At 42.9% G+C, this 6997-nt stretch overlaps 1 protein-coding gene across 1 annotated transcript in view; it reads right to left on the bottom strand.

The window, feature by feature from the left end:
• Positions 1-6997, bottom strand: part of LOC126557181 (protein claret segregational) — a 333201-nt gene that overhangs the window by 61415 nt on the left and 264789 nt on the right. The gene's annotated exons all lie outside the window — the stretch shown is intronic.

Raw genomic sequence — 6997 nt, 5'->3', positions numbered from 1 at the left:
TACATTGTTAGAACAAAAAAAAAAACAAAACAGGTGCGTTAGTCACTAGAAAAAGCCAGAAAAAGGTTTACCATTGTAGTTAGGAAAAAATGATGGAACGAGTGTATTCGTCTAATCATGCCAACAGAATCAGAATTTAGAACATTGGTAAATGTAAACTGTATGCATGATCTGATCGATCGAAACAAAGTACACGTTTCCTCCTGGATAGAGCAGGCGAAATAATAAGTAGTTGTAAATAGTGTTCACACACTCATGTGGAGTTGAGCCCATCAAATGTACAGAACATATCAGCTCTCTGGATACTTCGTAATCGTTCCAAATTTGATAGACTTGTAAAGCAACGTAGTGCGTTAAGTTTGAACTAAGATCTGAAATTATGCGTGAGGCGGCAATGGAAAGTTAGTTAAATTTTGTATCATATCTTTGTTTGGTTCTTTTTTTTTCTCAAGTTAGGTATAAAAGTTGTGCGTTAATGTGTGTTTTGTTTGAGGGAAAACAAAAATGACTCGTAATAATTTTAGATTTTTAAAATATGCAATAAATAAATAAATACAAGCTTATATGCAACACATTGTAGTTCACAAAAGAATTTATCCCATATTAAATGACTGATTAAAAATGTTCCTCATATTTGTAATGCCGCGTCATTTTTCCGAGCATTATTTTCATGAGTCATTTCGCCATTATCATCGATATCACACCACTATTAAACACACTGGATGCTTACAGCTGTGTGTGTAGCATATTCTGGTCTTGTACACAGGCGTTGTAAAACTAGCGAATATAAGAGCTTTTGATATGGGGCGTGATATAGATAACGCTTATGTACTGTGGTAAAACATTGCCTCACTCATGCGTTTACACAAATGCGGATGTGTGGTTGTGTGTGCAATTGTGGTGCAATCACGTAGAAACATAGCTAAGTAAAGAATTTTTATTGAACGTGCGAGATCGAGCTGCCCGATCTCACGTCGACTTCAAGCCGTTTGAAGTGCTTAAAAAACACCACTGGTACGAATTGTGACGAGAGAACATTTCGTCTGTAATAAATCACACGTAAACTTGGCCATCGAACGAACTTCCCTTTGCAACGTTGACGATTTTATTGTTTTAAAGAGTAAGACGAAAAAAAAAAAACACTATAATTGGTCACTGGGTTTGTCCACTGTTTCCGGAGCACTCGGTACGATCCGTATTACACTCTGCCACTGTACGATTGCTTCGGGTTGTACACGTACACCCACATTCACCCACAACATAATGAGCAATTTCACTTAAATTTTGTGAAAAATAAAACCATTCCAAAATGGTAGAAAACACCGGTAAAGATTTCAAGTGTCCCGGACCCTTTTGGGTCTCTTGCCGTAATCGAACTGACACGCGCATTTAAAAACTGATGTTCTGATACTGCGGTGCGCCCGATAGGCAGCGCGCAGGAAGTAGACAGGAAGGAAAAATTGTAATGAATATCTGCGATAATCATATTATAAGATAATAAGTTTGATAATGTTATTTACTATAGCATACCTTGCCGCATACTGCACCCGGGCGGCAAGGCCGAAACTAACGCTTCGTCTTAGGTCGGTTGGCTGCCGGTTGCCCGCTATGCGATTTTATCTGTTTGCACAGGCGACAAAATGGCCGTGTCGAGTGGGCCGGTTTCCTTTGGTAAAACCCATATCTGGCAGATATGAGCGTTTTCTATCTGCCGGTTATCTGCACAATCACACTGATTGTCTATATCTCTGGTTTAAGGTGAAGAGTGAAAGAACATAGCACGAGAGCACAAAGTAACACAACACAGAAAGGGCTCAGCGTCAGAAAGGTTAGAATACACAAACTGTGTGTGGTTGGTGAAGGATTGCAAACGTGAAACGGGCGGCATTCATAAGGGAAGGGAATGAACTATATGCGAGGAATGAATCAAACACCTTTTCACGATATAATTTGGATGGATGCATCAACGTCATCGTCATGGAGCCTTTCTTGACGTTGCTTGGTGGTTGTTGACAAACTCCTTTCGGGTATTAATCTTCAAGACTGCGTCCCGAAAGTGTACGGCCTTCCTGCGGTTTGATAAATATTTAAACTACGATTAGGCTAGACGACCGTCACTGTAAACTGTATGTCGTAATTTTCCTTTCGTGCACAAAAGGGGCAACTTTTTTGAGCAGAAGGGAACCTTTGAAAACTTATTGGACAACGTTGAGGGGTAATCAAGCTAGCCAAAGATGTATTCGTGTGTTATTTTTTTTTATGGTAGAAGATTGTGTCGTCGTCGTCGAGTTGTTTATAGATGCTGAGCTTGGATATATTTCTACTGTTTATTGTTCCCGGATGCTGAAAAGCATGCTTACCAAGTAATTTAAAATTCACGTAAATGATCTGTCTATAACTAGAGCGGCGAATGAAGTTTTGGAAATTGCTCTAAGCCTCTTTAAGTAAATGAAAATGAAAAAGATTCTACATCTTTTCATCAAGCATTTTTCGTCAAGTCAACAGTTATTATTTTAGCAATTCCGGGTAATCCAGAGCTACAGAGAGCTAATTTAGAGAATTTTTGAATCATTCACTGTACTTTTTCCAAATGGTTAGTGCCTTATTGCCAGCTAATTGTGGAACTTTGCAATCTTAATGTGTGCTCTTGCATTCAGTTAGGAAATATTTACAACCCCAACTGCAAAACTTTGTAAACAGATGTGGAATTTCCGTAGAGCATTTGGTCATGACACATTTGAACGTCTCTAACGCAAAATATAGTTGAAAATGTTATTTTAGTCACTCAGCATTTAAACCAAAGTTAATTGAAAAATTCAGGGCAAAAATTTCCCTTCAGCCAATGCCAAATTCCATGAAATGATACGTTCCATAACGAGCACTATAAATTCCATATTTCATATGAAATTTGAATTTTCCCCATTTCATTTGAATTCCATTTGAAAAGTTTCCCCAACTGATTGTACAATTCAATTACATCGATCGAAACCGTGTAATATTACGTAGTTATAGAAGGAAAAGATAGTCCTCAATTTTTTTCCTTGTATGATCATCAACGGACTGTATTTTTAACATTATCGATTGATACAATTATAAGGATCAATAGCTTTTTTTCAAAATCCTGAAGTTTCTTCTTCTTCTGGACTAACGACCTACTTGGTCACGCCAGGTATCGAATGGCTTACTAAACTCCCAAAAAATACGTAGTTGGATAGTAGTTGAGCCCCGGGGTCCTGCCGTGTGAAGAGCGGCGCCGCTGTCGCCTACACCACCTGGACACCCTGAAATTTAGGGGTTAAGATTCTTTTTTGTGTTTTCAATGTTATGGGATGAAGGAAAATGTGAAAATACAGCTTGGATGACTCAGGCCTAGTTATCAGAATTTTGTTTGTAAGAGCCTCAACCTTCCTAACCTTACAAGGTTATTGTGGCTGTCAGCTCCTTGCGTTTTTTTCTGGCGTCAGGGTCGCCAGTGCCAACATTGGATCTCTGAACCAATTGTTGTGATTGACGGCCAACAGTAAAGGCCGAATGCGTGAGTTAGATGCTACTGTAGCTTCACAAAGTTGTAGTGGCTTTCGGACTCGTGCGTTCTGCCGATGGTGGGACCGTCAGCCATAACATGCTAATGATGGCAACTATATGGTGTGGTGAACACCAAGCAGTATCCACAAGAAAAGGGATTTTCTTGGAAGCCAATTGATAGTGTCCACAGCTCGTTGCTCCAACGAAGCGCCAACCCCTTAGCAGACATAGAGAGGACAACTTAGGAACCATACCTGGCAGTAACAATATCCAAAACCGAGCTCACTCGGGATAAGGTGCACTTGAATTGAGGGAGAAGGAAATGTCTCGACCCTCCAAATAGGATATAAGTTTAATGAATTGTTAAGCTAGATATAAGATTAGATTTTAAGGAATATGGCCTGGCCGTCATTACTAAAAAAAAAAAAACCTCAACCTTCCAATTCTGCGTAGGACTTGCAAGAGGGTTGAACTCTTTTATTCTTATTATTAACAAAAAAATCTAGCATTTCTTGCTCTCCGTTCGTCGAACAACAAATTAAAGTCTAAATCAAAGACTAAAATAAAAATAACTAACAAAGAATTCGATTTTATACCAAATCTTGGAGCAACAGTATTGGAAATTATGATGGGGTTTAAGCTCCGGCCAGTCTTCCCCTATCATCGGAACATTGGTACCGCTATCGGGTCGGCCACCGGAAAGCCCTTTCTGGCCTGTTTGATGAAGTTGACCCTTAACTAGACATCCATTCCATCGTGTTAGTAGACTACTTGAATGGAATGAAGGTCTTTTTTTTCTTGGCAACTGACACTGTTACCATATCGATTAAGAAAATCCTTCCAATGTGTTTGATCGATAATAATGCAGAAAATGTCCAAAATTCCAATACCAACCTGCACTGCACACTACTTCCGCGTCCTGTGTGTGTGTGTGTGCAGCGCGAAACGCTTCGCCTAGTGCACTACCGCTGATTTGTGTTTGGGGTGCCGCATTTCAAGTAGCATAGTAGTTGCTACGCCTATCTGGGGCCCCTCCTCGCCCACCCCCACCGAGATATAGGTTGATAAAACTGTTGTCAGAGATAGGGAGTTATCATCTTTTTGCATGTAAGAAATAATAAGGTTAGTATGATAGGGAGATAACTGTCCGTCCGCCCGGACGAAGGAAAGGTATCGCTTTTCCGTACGGTTTGCTCATTGCGCTCGAGCAGCCTAGAGCCTAGGTGTTTTCGGTGGAAGCCAACAGTTTTGCTGTCCAAAATTTCGTCCCATTTTCCCACCCACCATCCAGTCTCGCATCTCCAGTCCTCCAGTCCAGCAAAAGCTCCCTTTCTTAGAGGGCGTACGGTAGAAATGATTCTTCCGATGGGTACGATGGGTGAAGCAGCTACACCCGGGCCCCGGTACCGTCAAGCGGATCGTGAACCTCGGTGACGCCCGTGTCGTGAACGCAGCGCTTTCCGTCGATGGTGAACGCGAAGCGTAAACGGTGCAAATCAAGGTACAACAAATTGATATGTTAACTTATCACCGAACCACTTCACTATCTATACTGAGATATAACTTTTTCGAAAAAGCTCGGAACGGCAGTGAGTGCTAAATTTTATATTATATTATATTATCACAATATTTGAGGCATCACTCGCGTGTACAACATTGCGGCGGTTCGGCGCGCCCGCGTGTCGTTGCGGTGCTCGAGGATCAGCAAACCACATCAGCTCAATGCCCCAGCGTCGGAGGGGTATGGAGCGGTGGAACCGAGTGGTTTGGCCATGTGGTGGGCTAAAGAAAAGGGGGTGAGTGTAATGTTTCGTGTAAGTGACAATCAATCTCGCTCGCTGATCGGAGTAGTGTGATGAAGTGCTTTAAGGCACATTTCAGAGCAGTTTGATGAAAGAGTTGATTTGCTGTGTTGACCCTGTGCGTACCGAATGTATGTGTCAGTTGAAAAATGAAAAAAGTTTTCCAAAACGTAACACACAACACAATGGCGTTCGTGGGGAGGCTATGTGCTGGAAGCTTCTGTCAAGATGTCTGCCTCGCGATAGTGGTGACGTGCAAGTTCCGTTCTGCTTGTGTGGATCGAAATTTATAGCAGTGTCATATAAGTCATTTCTAACCGGCCGGTTTCGTGTACAACTCACAGTATCACTTTATGGAAGGAAGAAAGGGATTTTGGGGTGTCTTCTTCGTAGCACGCAGAGCATTAGCACACCGTAGTGTGACAATGGCGTGACGTGGATAGCTGATGTGAAGGGTGTCTGGGTGATTCCCTGCAACCTGTTCGACAGATATAATTTTATCGGAAACAGCCCCCCACCCCCCACTGCTCCCCACCCTAGGTGTTACTCAGAACTTCGATTGATAACTCACAACCGTGTGCGAAAGGGATGTGAAGAATGGGCGAGATGAAGCAGGGTGTTGCGCCTTGCGCATCATAAACGAACTCTTCTTCCAGCGCACCCAAGGCGGCAGACCGCCATGATCCAATCAAGCGATGTGCGATGTTGCACTTCAACCACAAAATGGGACACTTGTGCCGAGTCACGGTGGAACAAGGCAAAACCTTACCGGCCTCGCATAGGGTGCGATGCGATGAAACTCGTTGATAAGTACATGGGCCGTCCATCCAATCGAGCGTATCGAGAGCTGTGGGGCAACGAAAAAATGGTACATCGTATCGCGAAGCCCCCGAAGCCACACAGGTAATGTTCGCTTTATCACGCGCTCCATCGTGCCCCTGCCACCACAGGTCATTATCGTGTGTTTACCCTTCCTAATGAGCATTTGTCGCTGTACACCGTCCACCGAGTGCCTTGCTGCATATGTGTCGAGCAGCAGTGCTTCCCCGAGCAGTGCTGTAGTATGTTGCAATGCGAAGATAAGACCGGGGCACCTTAAATGAAGCAACTGTAGCAAAACACCTCGGCTGGGTCGCTCGCTCGCTCGCTTCGCTTCGCTTGGCAAACAAGTTGCGCAGTTTCTGCGCAGGTGAAGGAATCGCGAGAGAAAATTTTAATCCCTCCGCATTGGTCACTGATGAGCAGGGACCTACATTGTCCGGCGTCCCTTCCCCCGGGTACATCGAGGAGGAACCTTGCTGATTCGTTGCCTGCTCAAGAAGCACGGAAGGTGTGGTAGTTGGGAAAATAATAATATGAGCGGACCCACACGGAATGGATCCTGCCAAGTGGGCGAAAGATTGATAGAAGGCCAGATCTTTTTTTGTTTTGTTGCTGCCGATCAATCAATATCCATACTGTCAGAGAAGCACAACAATAGATGCAATTGTGTTTTGCTCTGCTTGCAATACAATGGACGCTAAAGGTGGAGCTGTCAGGTGCGGTTGTTTGTACATCTTTTCGACAAACAGTCCCTTCGTGAAATATTGTAGAAATTAGCGAGTTAGCATTTAGATTCATTTGAGTGGGATTAGCAGCTGAAGCTTATCGATTATATTGGGCAACGTAAT

This window comes from Anopheles maculipalpis, chromosome 2RL (assembly GCF_943734695.1).
Source record: "Anopheles maculipalpis chromosome 2RL, idAnoMacuDA_375_x, whole genome shotgun sequence".
Taxonomy (NCBI): Eukaryota; Metazoa; Arthropoda; class Insecta; order Diptera; family Culicidae; genus Anopheles; species Anopheles maculipalpis.
The sequence above is the reverse complement of the archived record's forward strand: the minus strand, read 5'-3'. Positions and strand labels throughout refer to the sequence as shown.